Genomic DNA, 16,654 nt, shown 5'->3' on the forward strand with positions numbered 1-16,654 from the left:
GAACTGTCTATACTTTTACCATGGCAAATTGTATTAGAGCTGTTTAGGTTGCTCTGCCTGTTCCATTTTAAACTTTAGGAGGACAAGAGCTTTTTTGAGTCTGTCTCCCTCATCTTGGCCCCTCTGGGCCTATTTGCCAATGAAAGGGGTTGAGTCAATGTTGGATTTTCAGCACCGTTCCCAGGAGGTGTCAGGAGCGGGAGGATTCAGAATCATTTTGCCATAGTGGTAGCCTTCAAGGAGTTTATAGTAATGTTAAATAGAAGATTAATGTTAAAAGAGAAACTTTAGCAGATTAAACCTTTAAAGAGTTTATTTGAGCAGACAGCAATTCATGAATTGGACAGCTCTAGACTGGAAGTGGTTCAGGGCTTCAGCAGAGGTGGTTGATGGAAAAGCTTTTACAGGGTGAATGAGAAAACAGAGCAAAGAAATTATTTGATTGGTTGAAGTTTGGAAAATTGCCTTATTTGGACTATCTTGGTGGGAAGTTCAAGACAATAATCAATGCCCAGTTGGCTATGTGATTGGTTGAGCTTAAGTTTCATTTCTTTTAAATTAGCCTCTTGCATGAAATGAGGCTGAGCTAGGTTTTAGTTTCCTTAGGTAGGAACCCAGGGTTCCTGTCTAATGGCTTCTCATTTTATTATTTCAATGTTAACTTGCATAAATATATAGCAGATAGTACACAACAAATAATTGCTGAAGTTTGTGATACATCTTATGAAAATGTAGGTAGAAAATAAGGTGCCCAATGAATGCTGGGCCAGGCTTAGATTTCAGTCTATAACTTGAGAGAGACCTTCCCATTGAAGATGGCAGCCCTAAGTGGTTGTTTATATGGACAATGTACTCTGTGCTTTAGTTTGCTCCTCTTTCAATTGAGGGGTTCAATTAAGGGATCCCCTTAATTTCCATGGCCATATGATTCAGAAGTGTCAACAATGGAATAATCTACTATGTATATAGTTTGTAGAAACTAGTTAGAACGCACATATTTTTTCATCTTTTTTTTCCCAACCTGCCTAGGTGAAAATCTAACTTGGACATACTTCTTTATAACAAAATCTCTATAGATACAAATGACAATTTAGATCCAATTTATCACTTACTCATGTTAACTAATGTTCACTCCAGTCAGCTATATTGAAAATATTAAAATAATTAAACAAATTTCTGGGAGTTTGTGATAATGGGATTTGACTGGTTCTTCCTTTGGTATTTTCTGTGATGTTTCTCCTTCATTTTATTGCCAAAGTCAGAGGGATTGTTATAGTATAGGCCTGAAGCCTGCTTTCAGGATCTGTGCAGAACCAACCAACCAAGAGAGCCTTTTATTTTGTCCCCCAGTTGACCTCCTTCCAGATATGCTGAGTCCATTTCCCTGAAATGACTGAGCGGGGAGAGGTAACTGCAGCTGTGTTTGGATACCTTCTTTCTCTCCCTTGGCTCCAGCCCAGGAAAACGGGCACACTCTTTCACAATCACACAAACCACTTCATTATCATATTTTTGAGGATGTTGGCCAGGGGAAAGGGCAGACCAGTCAGTAGGCTGGAAAGTTAGAAATGTGTGCGTTTATTTTTCCCTCCCCTCTCCACTGTGCTATTGGAACTGGTATAGAAAGGGAATAGTCATTCACAGTTGCCCCTTTTCAGGAGGGTGAAGTTCGGAGGAAGAAATGTTTGCATAGACATTTGATAATCATAATAAAAAGACCATTAGAAGCTCATTGATTAAACAGTTACTGCAGATTTCAACTACAACTTAGAACTGTTTTTTTGTTTTTGTTTTTTTTTGGTTTTTTTTTTTTTTAGACAAGATCTCTCTCTGTTTCCTAAACTGAGTGCAGTGGCATGATCATGGCTCATTGCAGCCTCAACCTCCTGGCCTCTTGGGCTCAAGCAATCCTCCTACCTCAGCTTCCCGAGTAGCTGGAAGCACAAGCATGTGCCACCATGCCTGGCTAATTTTTTAATTTTTTGTAGAGATGGGAGTCTCCCTATGTTGCCCAGGCTAGTCTTGAACTCCTGGGCTCAAATGATCCTTCTGCCTCGGTCTCCCAAAATGTTGGGATTTATAGGCATGAGCCACTGCACCTCACTAGATACTTAGGTACTTTGGAAAGAGGAGCCCAGATGGGCAAATGTATTAAGGGCTTGTCATTTATGATTGGCACTAGAGCTGTATCACATAGTGTGGAAGAAAATTAAATTAATTCTCTCCCTGTAAATGTGCTTTGTAAAATTTTAATGTGCTATGTAAATAAGTTGGTAATGTTTTCAATGCATAAAGCTGTAGCTTAGATTCAATGAATGTTTATTTTTAACTTATGAAGTGAGATTGTAGCTCATTTTATGAAAGAGGCTAACAAACCTTTGGATGTATAAATTCTGATATATCTATTGAACAAGGTATATGTTTTATTCAATGATCCGATATTGGCGACCTACTATGTGAAAATTACTTGAATAATGATAGTGAATACTTTTATGATACTATAGTTTACATGCTGTTCTTACATGGCATTAATTTATTTTACCTCTATGAATACTATCGGTTATCACCTCCTGCAGATGAGGAAACAAAGGCATGGGTGTCTTTGACTTGGTTTTAGCGATGGAATTATAGGTTTCCAAAAATAGCATGGGAGTGCAGAGGGAAATCTAGGAGGCAGGATCTGAGTTGTGAACATTAGGAAGTTGCTAGACAAATGCTACGGTTTGAACGTGTCCCCCAAAAGTCATGTGTTGGAAATGTAATCTCAATGCAACAGTCTTGGAAGGTGGGGCCTCACAGGAGGTAATTAGGTCAGGAGGGCTCTATCCTCATGAATGGCTTAATGTTGTTATTGCAGGAGTGGATTAGTTATTGCGAGAGTGGGTTTGTCGTAAAAGCAAGTTCTGCTGCATCACTGTCTTGCTCTTTCTCCCTCTCTCTCACATGCACTCTATGAGAAATACATTTCTTTTCTTTTCTTTTGTTTTTTTTTTTTGAGATGGATCCTTCCTCTGTCGCCCAAGCTGGAGTGCAGTGGCCCGATCTCAGCTCACTGCAACCTCCACCTCCTGGGTTCAAGCAATTCTCCTGCCTCAGCCTCCCAAATAGCTGGGATTACAGACGCCTGCAACCATGCCCAGCTAATTTTTGTATTTTTAGTAAAGACAGGGTTTCACCATGTTGGCCAGGCTGATCTCAAACCCCTGACCTCAGGCGATCCACCCGCCTTGGCCTTCCAAAGTGCGGGGATTACGGGAGTGAGGCTCCGCGCCGGGCCTAATTTCTTTTCTTTATAAATTACCCAGTCTGTGGTATTCTGTTATACCAACACAAAATGGACAAAGATAACAAAGGAGGTAGGAAAGTACATTGAAATGATTCCACTGTCACAAACATTTCTAAATGCTTTTCCAATGTATATGTTTTAAAATTACTTTCAAAATATGTGGCACATTTTTCACTATCCTCAATTGTGGCAAATCTTTGGATGTGAAAGTATATTTGAATGTTGGACAAAGTGAAATATCATTCACATTCAAGTTTAGTAAATGAAACCAGTTATTTTTTCAATATTGGCAAATGGCTTAAAAAATAATACTAATATTTTGCATGTGCTTCATATATAAATAGGTTCTAAGGCTAATACCAAAAAAGTCTGAAGAACATTTTCAGCTTATCTTACAACTAGAAGCCCAAATAATAGGAATATGAATCTACATATGCAAATGAAAACCAGCTTCATTTTAAAAGTTTAATGTGGGCATTAGATATACTTGTGTATTGTGCTTCCAAGGATCTGTGTGTACAGCTCTATTATCATACACTGCATTAGAGGTGGGTGTGAGTTCCACCTCCAGCCTGTGAGATGCCTGCAGAGAGCTGTCCTGAGTCCTCCGAATTGACACAGTGTCTTTGGGGTAGGAATTTCCCAGTGAATGCTTACTTAAATGAATTCAGTAAGTGCGTTTTGATTTTTCCATAGATTGACACAGTGGAACGGTGGCTAAGAGATGATTCTTTACTATAAGCACCCTTCATAGGCAAAGTGGGAATGTGCTTATTGATGAGGTCAAATAATTCAGACTGCGGTTCCCACATTGGTCTTGAGTAGTGGATGGCTCCACTAAAACACTAGGTTTCATGGGTTTCACCTGTTTTCTGGTAGTTAATTTAAGGAGATGGTGCACTAAGACAACTTAGATGGAAAAAAATAAATAGCAGCATAAAAAGCAAACTGTGATTGTATAGAACTGTGAGATAATATTCAACTTCATTTCATTTATTTATTTATTTACTTAGCGACAGAGCGTCGCTCTATTGCCCAGGCTGGAGTGCAGTGGCACGATCTCACTGCAACCTCCGCCTCCCAGGTTCAAGTGATCCTCCTGCCTCATCCTCCTGAGTAGTTGGGATTACAGGCACCTGCCACCACTCCCTGCTAATTTTTGTATTTTTAATAGAGATGGGGTTTCACCATGTTGGCCAGGCTGCTCTTGAACTCCTGACCTCAAGTGATCTGCCCACCTTGTCCTCCCAAAGTGCTGGGATTACAGGTATGAGCCACTGCATCCGGCCTCAACTTGATTTTAATGTGTGGTGAGAAATATATGTTCTCATGTACTCAGTTTTGGTTTAAGTGTATAAATGGACTTACACGTGACACAGGTTGGAAAGAAGCAGATAGAACACTTTAGGCAACAAGGCACTTGATGAAGGACCATGGTACTCTAAGACCTTCTCCACTTTGTCCACATCCCACCTTCCTTTCATGATGCAGCTCTCATTCCACCTCCTTCCTGAAATCTCTCCTGACCTCTTCATTCTAATTAACATACCTTTCTCGGGACATCCAGAGCATCTCATCTTGCCTTTCCTAAGGTACTTTTCCCCAACGCCTTCCATCTGGTTTAATACCTATCTGTATATATCTTCTTCTCCTCCCCACCACTATATATTATGCCCCACAAGGGCAGAGTCTGTGTATCTACATCTTTGTCTCTTTACATGGTGTCTGGCACAGCACCTTCTTCAGAGTGGGTTTTCAATATGTGATTATTGAAAAGTAAATGAGCAAGATGGCCATGACAAAGCAAAGGAGTAATAAACAACTTCTTCCTAAGAGACGAAAGATATACAATGTTTTGCTTTGTGAATACACAGCCATGCAGGTCTAGAGAGAAATGCAATGTACGTTTATTTTTGTTGTGTTTATTTGTTCTTAGTCAAGGTGTCTAATCTACTATGCTGTTTCCTTATGCACAGATGGAAACTTATCATGCATAGGAGACTCTGAAGGAAATAATTTTTGTTTAAACTTTGCCTTAGAAACTTCAAGGGAATTCAGAACAGGATTTCTTTAATGATCTGGCTGTATTATATTACCGATTACCAAGCTGAAAAATGCTTGGCAGAACTTTTGGCTTCTGAGGTTTTGGATGTCTTCCAGGTAATCTGCCTCGGAATTTTGAAATACAAATAAATGAGTTCCAGTTCAAATTTTAAAAAATCTGAGCTGCTAGGCCTTTGTTTACCTTCCATCTGAACATTTTGGTACAGATATACCAACCAAGCAGAAAGAAGATAATCAGTCGACATTTCTGAGGTTATTAATGGCCTTGGTTTAAAAGAACAAAATGAGAGTAAATGGTTTAAAACTTCCTCATGTTTCTTCCTAGTAACTGGCTTCTGGTGTTGGCATTTATTTTCCAGGATGTTTTCTCCCAGTTTTTATTTGGGAGAGGAGGACGAGGGTGTTCTTTGCTGCTTTGTTTCTCCCAGAGGGAAGATTCTGAATGTTCCTTTGTTAAACGTTACACACTTAGCTTTTGTTTTACTTTCTTGTCTGGTAGCCAAGTATTTTTCAAGTCACTCAACATTCTACTGAGGCATGCTAGTCCACTGAATATGATTATAAAGGAAAGCCTAACATGACCTAAAAAGAGGGAGGACGGAGAGCTTTGGCTGTTGTGAGCACCACAGCTAATGAAGAAGCAGGATAATTTGCATGAGCGATATCCCTTCAGTTATTTCTGTAAATCTCAGAGCCAGTTCCTGTCAAGTTGTGAGGAAACAAACATTTTTTATTAAGGAATACAAAGATAGGCCAGGCCCAGTGGCTCACACCTGTAATCCCAGCGCTTTGAGAGGCCGAGGCGGGCAGATAGCGAGGTCAGGAGTTTGAGACCAGCCTGGCTAACATGGTGAAACCCCGTCTCTACTAAAAATACAAAAATTAGCTGGGCATGGTGGTGGGTGCCTGTAATCCCAGCTACTTGGGAGGCTGAGGCAGGAGAATCGCTTGAACCCGGGAGGCGGAGGTTGCAGTGAGCGGAGATAGCGCCATTGCACTCCAGCATGGGCAATAGAGTAAGACTCTGTCTGAAAAAAAAAAAAGAGAATAAAAAGAGAAAGAAGGAAAGCCCTTACTTCCACCCCCTAAACACACATGCGCACATTCCACGCACACATATATGTGTGTACATGCTCGGAAGTGAAGTGGTTTTTGTAGGATTTCGTGGCTACAACACCGTCGTTTATGTTCTGGGAGGCTGGGGTGAGTCAGCAAGTATTCTGAAAGGGAAAGACATGGTGGGGAGGATAAAACGGCTCTTCATTTTAAGAAATCCCTCTTATCAAGCCTACTATTAACTTGTTTCTTTGGCAACTACTATGCATTTGCTACGGAAATATATCCCCAGAATAAAATTTCCATGGAAGGAAAATAATAGCATCAAATTTTTCCTCCAAAGTTTCCGATACAATGAAATTTATTTGTCCTTAACTTTGGATTGGTGGAAGAAGACCAATACCTCTCACAATACAATTCAAAGACATGCGATGAAAACAATCTTTCTCACTTTACAATTTTGGATGACATGTTTTATTTAAAAACTTTTCGTTTCTGTGGGAGGTTTTTATAGGAAACTACCTTTAGTATTTCATATGACCATTGTCATTTGAAGATGATGCTGAACTTGTCTTCCCACTTGTAAGCTCTTCTTACAGACCAGCATGAAACAAGCAGCTTAGCCTATCAGCTAATGCCCAACCTGAGACTGGGCTGGCAGGACAGGTGGACAAGCCACCTGAAGCCTAGAAATGACCTGACCTCTCTACTCTGGTAGGTTCTGAGACAGCCACTTAGCTCTAGTTTCACCAGCATTCTTTTCGATATCTTGGAATAGAATAGGCCCTGAGAAAACTGTGAAACAAACAAAAATAATTTTTTTCCAGGAATATTTTATTCTGCCTCCTGCCTTCTTCCCTTCACCAGGTTCCTAGTTTCTTTATTTCTTTACCTGTTCCTGGCCCTGCAAAGCCCTCATGTGTCACTGTTCTGGGTGAGAATCTTCTCTCTAAAGCATTTGAGACCCTTGCTCTTCCCTTTACCACCGTATCTCCAGACCCTAATTCCTTCCCTAGTGCAGACTTAGCATTAGATGGTGATGATATGAAAATAGGAGCAACTAACATTTGTCACATTCTTTCTTTGTTTATGCCCTTTGCTAAGCCTGGTAGCTGACCTGTCTCATTTAATTACTACAACCATCTTATAAGCTCTATAGAATTTTGAATTCCAGTTTTATTTCTGAGAGACAGAGGCACAGAAGCAAGAGTCACTCAGTTACTACACGGGAAATGTGGATTTTCATCTAGGCCCTAATCTGGGTTAAGTAGCATTCTAGTTGAAGAGTATATAGTGGCAAGCGTGAGACAACCTGAGCATTTAAAAATGACTATGAATGTATAAAACTCCGCAAGTACATAATTAAACTCAGAAAAGAGAATGTCTTCCAAAACAAAACTCATTTGCCATCACTGGAGGTGATTATTACATGAATTGGTTATTCTGAGAATTGAGAATTAAAAATAATTAAAGATTTAATGTCTTTCTAGAAGACACTGAATTTCAGCATAACTAAATAGTTCTACTTGATGAAAGAAAACTTTTCTTTATTGAAGAATGTCAGCTGTGAATGTAGATGCAATAATATGGTCAGAAAGTCACCATTTTGCAGCCCTTGATAGGATGGAAATTCAAATAAGAACCTTTGACAGATGCGGAAACCACTAAAAGAAAGGTGGACAGGGACCATTGTGACAGACTTCCCCAGATGATTGCCAATTGAGTGTTGGGGCGGGGGCATAACTCTGCAGCAGAGGCATCTGTCCATCATCACCTAATGCTATGATGCCCTTGACACTGCTGTTGATGCAATGGCCAGTTACTGTGAAGATCCAAATGTGGTACAACATAAAGTTGCAATATCATCTATGAAGCATTCTTGCTGAAAGTGAATCTACTCAAGCCTTTAGTTAAAGTTTCCATTTCATAAGAAACACAGAAACTAGAGGAAAAACTTAATCAGCACCACAAGGAAATAAACAAATCCAGAAGGCAGATCATTCTATAGACTGATCTTGATTCCTTAGCAATTAATGTCATGGTACAAAAAGGGAGTAGGAAGGAGGTGTTTTAGAATTATATAATTAGCAAATGTTATTCATGATTTTTCGCAGGATACTAGTTTGAACAAACCAACTGTAGAAAAGATACTTTTGGAACAGTTACAGAATTTTGAATATGGTATTAGGGAATTGGTAATATATTTTATCAGGTGTGATAATGCTATTGTGATTATGTAAAAAAAAATCCATCTTTAGAGATGCACGCTGAAGTATTAAGGAGTAAAATACTATGACATGTTAACTTATTTTAAAGTATTTCAACAAAAACTGAAGCAAATATAGCAAAATGTCAATAGTCGTTAAATCTAGGTGATGACATGGAAGTAGGAATTTTTGAAAATTTTACAATTAAAACATATAAGAATGAAAAAAAAAAAAAAAGAGTGGATTGTTCTCAATACAGAGAGCTCTGGATTGCAGTCCCAGCTCTAACCACTTACTTTTTGTAGGGTTTGGGCAAGTCGCTTCACCTCAGTACCTTCCTCTGCAAAACGGTGGCAATAGCAGTGTTTGCTTCCTAGAATTGTTGTGGGAAAAAATGAGTTAACACAAGTAAGGAGCTCAGAACAATGATTGGCATGTAGTAAGCTTTCAACAAATGTTTGCTATAATTGTTTCATGTAGGAGGAGTCAGATGGAATTAGGTTTAAATCCTGGCTCTGTCTTTTATTAGCTATGCTGCCTTGGGTTGTTTGCTTAACCTCACTAAAACTCAGTTTTCAGTGGAAGTAATAATACTGCTAGGGTTGTGGTGGGATTAATAACCTAGCATATATAAAGTCACTAGCATATAGTAACCACTTAATAGATAGTGGCTTTGACTATCAGTGCTGTCAGATAGCTGTAATTTTTATGAGGCCTTCAATGCCCTACACCAACGCGCAGCTAAAACTGGAGTGTCCTGGCACTGTAGTTGTATAGGAGAACGCTGATAGATCTGCAAAGGGAGTGTGGGGAAGCCTCTGTGGTCTCCACTCATGTCAAGACAAACATCATGCCATATAGGTGGCTCCTCACTCTGTGTGTTTGGCAGAGGCCTTGCTTTAAGGATGGTTGGAGAGAGCACATAGGGCAGGTACAGGAGAAGATCTGGGCTTTTTCAGGGTACAGAATGTGGATAAGACCCAGAAGAAAGGAAAAGAGATGGGGAACTAGGGAGTCTGGCTCATGTTTGTTTCCACCTTAACTTCTCTTGGAAGTTTGAAATAGTCCGTGAAAGTGAAAGGACTTTTCATCACAGTCATCAACTGCTATAGGCATTTGCAGCCTGCAAATAGATTAATTTCACTGGATGTTAATTTCACTGTGAGGCTTTAGCCAGCACTACTGTTTCTCAACACATAGCCTTACCTGGAACATGTAGTGTTGCCATGTGCCCAGGGAGATAATTTAGGGACTAATAGGCCTTGAAAGAGAACGCGGCCACAGAAGATAGCATTTCTAATACTTGACTCTAGTGATTATATAGATTTTTAATGGCATCAATGGGGCAATGTGAAAATCTATTATTTTCTTTTTCTTTTTTTGACAGTGTAAAGAGGTGTTTTCGTTTTAACTGTGTGTATGTAACATTAGGCAAAATTATTTAAAGTCAATAGATTTTTATTCAAGGAATTCCATGTTGTAAGTTCTTCCGCTGTCCATCGAGGTCACTTTAGATCCTCTAAAGAGCTGGAGTCAAAATTTATCTTCAAAAGATTTATCTTCAAGTTAGCCCTTTTTAATGAAACTGATGCTTATTTTAATGCAGTTGTCCTGTCAGGCCATAATTCTTTGATTTTGGCATCTGTCATCATCTCCTTTTAATATGGCTATACTGATGAAGATTTCAAAATTTACCTTTGGAAAAATCAAGAATCTTTGAGATCTAATTTCTTCAACCAATTTACTTTAGGGTCATTTTTAGTGTAGGTGGATCTGCCTAGTTCTCAATTTGACACCCTCTCTAAACCTGAGTGAGTTCAAATCATATTCATTCCTAAGCGATCACACTCAAGAATAGTGCAGAGTGTGGAATATGCCAATACATAAGGTAAAAAAGTATTATCAGGTCTTTCATATATTTAGTAACTGTCTTTTTCATACTTGCAGTAACTGTCTTGTAGTTCCCACAGATCTAACAAGAGTCCTGTGAGTAAAGTAAAACCACAGAGTTAACTCTATGAGGCGTTTCCAATGATGTGCAGCCTACAGAAAAGTCCCATCGGGAAAGACCTCAAAAAATGTATCATTTCCTTTTGCACTCTGAGCCTCCCTATTTTTCATCTTCTGTCTTAACAGCTATCTTTTTGTTTCTACTTTAGACCCTAAGAGACTTCTGGACTACCTTTTGCACTCTGAGCCTCCCTATTTTTCATCTTCTGTCTTAACAGCTATCTTTTTGTTTCTACTTTAGACACTAAGAGACTTCTGGACTACCTCTTTTCTCATTATTAAGTTTGGCTTATAGGAAAATGTGTACGCCTAGGCATTTACGTAAAATCAAAGGCCTGAACACAGATCAAAGGATATGCATGAGTAACGGCGAGTAAACAGTTAAGAACAAACAAATCTAATCTAACAGGCCTTTATGGCTCTTGAGACGAATGTATGCCCAAGTTCACCAACATTGTTGTTTTTGTCTCCCTGGGCACAGGGCGACACCACGTGTTCCAGGTAAGGCTATGCAGTGGCATTCTGGCCAATTGGATATGAGCTGGAGCAACACGTGCCACTTGCAGAAATGACCTACATACGCTTCCTTTGTGTGGTCATCACGTTCTCTTTTCTGCCTTTTTTCTCATTAGCTACCTTGAAAGAACTTTAAGGGCCAATATGAGGGTGGAGCCACAAGATTGAAGGTGCCTGGGTTCATGAATGAATGTGGAACAGAGTCCCTCCATCCTTCCACACTGCGCTGTGACATGAGCAAGAAATAACAGTTTCACTATGTCAAGCTGCTGCAACTGGGGAGTTGTTTGTTATAGAAGTTAGACTACGTCGAAATAATATATTCCTTTTGACTGACTTTCTTTGCAGCTGCCAAGGATAGCAGAGATGTCCTCTGCTTTCTAAATTACATGTTTGTTGATATTTTTACGATCAGGGACTTTTTAAGTAAAGAAACCAAGAAGCTTGTTCACTAGCCTTCAGTCACCTCACATGGAAGTCAGTACCTTCCTGTATAAACACTAGGGTCTGAACATTTGTTACCTTATTTAATCTGAGTACTTTGTGAGGATCTTGAGGGATGAGGAAACTGGGGCTTAGAGAGGTTAAATGACTTGGACAAATTTCCACAGCCGGTGTTTTCTTCAGATCCAGGATTCAAATGAACATTTTTTGTTTTTACTTCAAAGACCTTGATCTTTTCACTACAACATACCCTTTCTAAGAAAAGAATAGTCGGGAAGGAGACAGAATGCAGAGGGAGTGCATAAGGAATTTCTGGAGAGATAGCAAAACCTCCACAGAAGCTAACTACCAGTTTTAGTTCAGAAACTTACAAGACAATAGACCATAAAACAAAAAGGTAAAAAGGAAAGAGAATAATCATGAATCCAGATCATAAGATGGGTTGCTGGGATCCCATATTCAAAACTTAGTTCAAAAACTTTTAGTGTTCCTCTAATCAGTTATTTAGGTTTAATTTAAATTGTTTAACAAAATGTTATTATTTACTCAGAATCTCTGAGTTTATTATACTCAAATAAGTGTCTTTTTTTTTTTAACTTTGATTTTAAGTTCGGGGTACATGTGCAGGATGTGCAGGTTTTTTCCATAGGTAAACGTGTGCCATGGGGGTTTGTTGTGTAGATTATTTCATCACCCAGGTATTAAGCCTAGTATCCATCAGTTATTTTTCCTGATCCTCTCCCTGCTCCCACCCTCCACCCTCCGGTAGGCCCCAGTGTGTGTTGTTCCCCGCTGTGTGTCCATGTGTTCTCATCACTCAAATAAATTTCTTTTTATTTCAAGTTCTGGATCTAAACCCTAAGGGGTTTTAGGGGATATGTATTAGTCAGAGTTTTCCAGATCAACAGAACAAATAGGATGTGTGTGTGTGTGTGTGTGTGTGTATGTGTGTGTGTGTCTGTAGAGAGAAAGAGAGAGATTTTAAAGTAAGAATTGGCTCACATGATTGTGGGTGCTGGCAAGTCTGAAATTTACAGGGAAAGCCAGCAGGCTGGAGACACAGGGAGGAGTTGACATTGCAGTTTGAGTCTGAACGCAGTCTGGAGACAGACTCTTCTCTTCCTTAGGAGATCGCAGTCTCTTTTTTTTTTTTTGTCTTAAGGCCTTCAACTAATTGGATGAGGCCCACCCACATTATGGAGAACAATCTGCTTTATTCAAAGTCTACTGATTTAAATGTTAATCTCATCTAAAAAATATGTTCACAGCAACATCCAGACTGGCTTTTGATGAAATATCTGGGTATCATAGCCTAGTCAAGTTGACACATAAAAATAGCCATCCTAGGTGATTAATTACAAACATGTTCAAATCTAGGTGGACCCTAATGAATGTCTCTGGTTACTGGTTTGGTGGTACTCCTCCTGAATGGGACTGCTTCACTCCCGTCTGTCTGGTACGGAGAAAAAGAATGGCTATTGAAACCCACAAATACATGCTTAATCAAGCATTGAAGCAAAATTCCAAACACTAAAGTCAAAGAAATTTTAAATATCATCCAGCAGGTGAGCAAAAAATGTCTTGGATCATAGCGGATTGCCTTTTCTACCTCCACTGAATATTAACCCTCATCAGTGCCTGTTCTGCTCCCTCCCTGCCCAAAGAGACTTCTCAATGCCTATTGAACTTAAAGCTGCCATCACTTGTTTAATATTGAATTTTTCTCTGTAGGTGTTGGCCTCTGATATCCTTGCGGCTCAGCTGCAATGTATTTCAATCCTTTTTAATAATTCAAATATGTACCATGATGTTACATCCCATTCTAGTATTCTCTCATCTCTGGGTCTTTTCTTCCATTTCCCACTCCTCTAGCAGTAAAAGCTCTTGTGGCATTTGCATCCATGTACAACCAACAGATCATTACTTTCATGGGAAATTGTCAGGTGGCAGAGCTTTCCTTTTGCACTACTCCTAGGACTATAAAAAGCACACCACAAGCATATTTCAGCAAAGCTAAAATTAAAAGTTTAATTAACAAAAATGCTACTTAATAATACATTCGGATCGATCTGGCTATGTCACATAGTGACTGCCAGTCATATCTGAAAAAACAGAAACGACAAATGACAAAATGATATAAACCTCTCAAATCATCTTGTGGATGGATCACTTTGTGGTCCAGGAGTCACAGTTCCACAGCTGTCACTGTACTTGCTTGAGTGTGTTGGTCTAAGACCCCTTTGGCACCTCTGCATCAAAGTGCCTGTTCCACCCCTTCCTGCAGCCTTCACATGCCTCCGATGCTGGAGGGCATGCAGGAGCCCTCTCTGCAGCGCTCTTCCTTCCTATTTTAGATGCCTACGACCAGCGACATGAGACCTGCACTAGGATCTGCCACAGTCGCCTCTGCTGATCATCTGTGCAGCATAACATCATTGGAGAGTAGGAAAGGGAACTTAGTTTATTTTGTGGTGGTCAAACCATCTTTTTCTGCCCTCTATTTTATTCTTGGGATGGTGGACTATTTCCTGATCCATCTAGAAAATAGTGGACTTATAATCCTTTCTTATTCTAAAATCCAATGAATATTATCTTCCCAATGTAGGTTATAAAGTTTTTGAAATCACAAACTGTGTTCCATATTTGTTGAGTATCTTCACATAGTAACATTATATACTTTTAAATATTTGGTGGGTGTTAGGGGCTCAATTTCTGTTGTCCTGAGTGATTTTCTGTCAAATTAATAATTGGACTGCAAATGGGTAAAGTGTATTGAAAAAAGTCTTCTTACAGAACGTTAAAGACACTCAGATTTGATTGAGAGGCAGAATTTATATAAATAAGAAAATGACTTTGAGAGAAAAAATATTTCTAACTATTATTTTTTTTTGAGAAGGGAGATGTATTAGTCTGTATTCATGCTGCTGATAAAGACATAACTGAGACTGGGCAATTTACAAAAGAAAGAGGTTTAATGGACTTACAGTTCCAAGTGGCTGGGGAGGCCTCACAATCATGGCAGAAAGCAAGGAGGAGCAAGTCACATCTTACATGGATGGTGGCAGGCAAAAAGAGAGCTTGTGCAGGCAATCTCCTCTTTTTAAAACCATCAGATCTCATGAGACTCATTCACTATCATGAGAACTGCACAGGAAAGATCCGCCCCCATAATTCAATCACCTCCCACCAGGTTCCTCCCAGGGCACATGGGAATTGTGGGAGTTACAATTCAAGATGAGATTTGGGTGGGCACACAGCCAAACCATATTAGAAAAAGTACTGAAGAGTCACTCAAAGCAAGTAAATGTCATGTGTCTGAGTTACTGTTAGATACTCTTTGAAGAAGTCTTTGAATAAAGAGTACATTTCTGGAAACATGTGGTTAGTCAGGTGACTAAAGTGGTTGATCATGGACACAACTGACTGCAGGCTCCACAGAGCAGCTTTTGGAGTCCAAGATCACTGCCAAAAAAGAACAGAGGGATGGGAGGGTCCTTTCTGATTATAACTGTAAAACTCTCAAGAGATGAGCTTCAGACAGAGGAGAGATCATTATCCCTAGTTTTCAGAAAAGCAACTTATGCCTCAAGACTTTTAAACGTTTTGCCCATAATTTCATGAAAAGTTACTGGTAGAATGGTGGCTAGCTCCAGCTGTTTTTTTTTTTTTTTTCCCCAGGGCAATGTTTGTTCTCTACACTGCACTAAATGGAGAACAGCTCCACTGCTTCTTTTCTCTTGAGCACATTGTCTGTGAACCAATGTTTAGGTGGGTTTTCAGCGACACTCAAGGTGTCCCTCCAGAGTGTCTGGGGTGCAAGAAGCAATGACAGGAAAGCAATCTTGGAGAAGGAAAGGAAAGCAAATGGGAGAGCAGGAGGAACAAAGAGGGGGAAGAAAAAAGATACACAGAAGAACCATCTATTGATCTAGAATGTTTGGAAATGTTTATTTTGGTTGACAGAAGGCTACCCTTCATCTCATTCACAGTCAAACAAGTCTTAAAGATGTCATTTAACACCAAAACTAAACTGGGCATAAGTTAACTTGTTTCATATCATGATCAAAGTCTTATGATTTTAACTTCTAGTTATTATTGTGAATTTCTAAGAAAAACTCTGGTTCTATTGAGTCCAGATAGATGGATTTTACTGCATCCATTGTATACCATGGACAATTGTTTCAGATGCCATTTGTTGTCCCGAGTTGTCATGTCCTAGCCTGCCTCACTGGTTCCAATTTATTATTTCAACAGAAAAGAGAAAACATTTCCATGGAAGAGGAAACAGGAAATTCCAACAGATCAGCAACAGTTGGAGTGCTAACCTGTCACTGGAATGAAAAAAAATGCTGTCGTTGACACATCTTTTCCTTGTTTTTGACACAAATTAGGTAACTCACTGACTTACTGTCTCTTCACAAAATTGGTGGGGGTGTGAAAAATGTCTATGCAGTATATAAAGATATTCATAACAAAGACTTATGCTACGAAAAATGTCCTTTGTTCACAATAGAAAGAATAACTCATGCTTTACATAATTTGCACATATATATTTTGTTGTTGTAAATCCTGGTTTGCTCACTAAGCTGAAGTTCATTTTCTCACCATGATTCTTGAGCCCAAAACTCTGATGAATCAAAAGGATCAAATATTGGGCTCCTGCATTTTATGTGCAGTAGTTGCGCAGTTCACCTCACTGAGTCTGCATTAAAGCCCCCACTTTAATGAAAAGGATTGTTTCTTATTCTCAAAAGCAATTTTGAAATTCGGACTCAGAGACTTTTTATTCCTATGTTTTGTGTTTCTGGAAAGAATAATCCCAGATACAAGGATAATTACCCTATTTTTGATTATTTAAAAATATATTCAATATTCACTCAAAAATACATATGATTTCTGGTTTCGATAATTGTATTAGGGTGATATATAATGTTAATACTAGGGGAAACAAAGTGAAAGGAATGGAAATGTAAAAAGAAAAATATTTATTGACCTGCTACCGTGGGCCAGGAATTGTGTGAGGTACTTGGTATGAAATGGTAATTAACCAGACAGAACCAATAATTCCCTC

General features: G+C 39.2%; 1 long non-coding RNA gene and 1 other non-coding gene across 2 annotated transcripts in view; one reads left to right on the forward strand and one right to left on the reverse strand.

The window, feature by feature from the left end:
- LOC129143556 (uncharacterized) overlaps positions 1-16,150 on the forward strand; it is a 187,491-nt gene extending 171,341 nt beyond the window's left edge. The window contains exon 3 of the long non-coding RNA XR_008547177.1: positions 15,838-16,150. This is a non-coding gene — a long non-coding RNA (uncharacterized LOC129143556). The remainder of the gene's footprint in view (positions 1-15,837) is intronic.
- LOC112208831 (small nucleolar RNA SNORA18) lies at positions 10,562-10,689 on the reverse strand. The gene has a single exon (XR_002943385.1). It is a non-coding gene; the product is annotated as a small nucleolar RNA SNORA18 (small nucleolar RNA).
- Positions 16,151-16,654: the final 504 nt, after the last annotated feature.

This window comes from Pan troglodytes, chromosome 2 (genome assembly GCF_028858775.2).
Source record: "Pan troglodytes isolate AG18354 chromosome 2, NHGRI_mPanTro3-v2.0_pri, whole genome shotgun sequence".
Lineage (NCBI taxonomy): Eukaryota > Metazoa > Chordata > Mammalia > Primates > Hominidae > Pan > Pan troglodytes.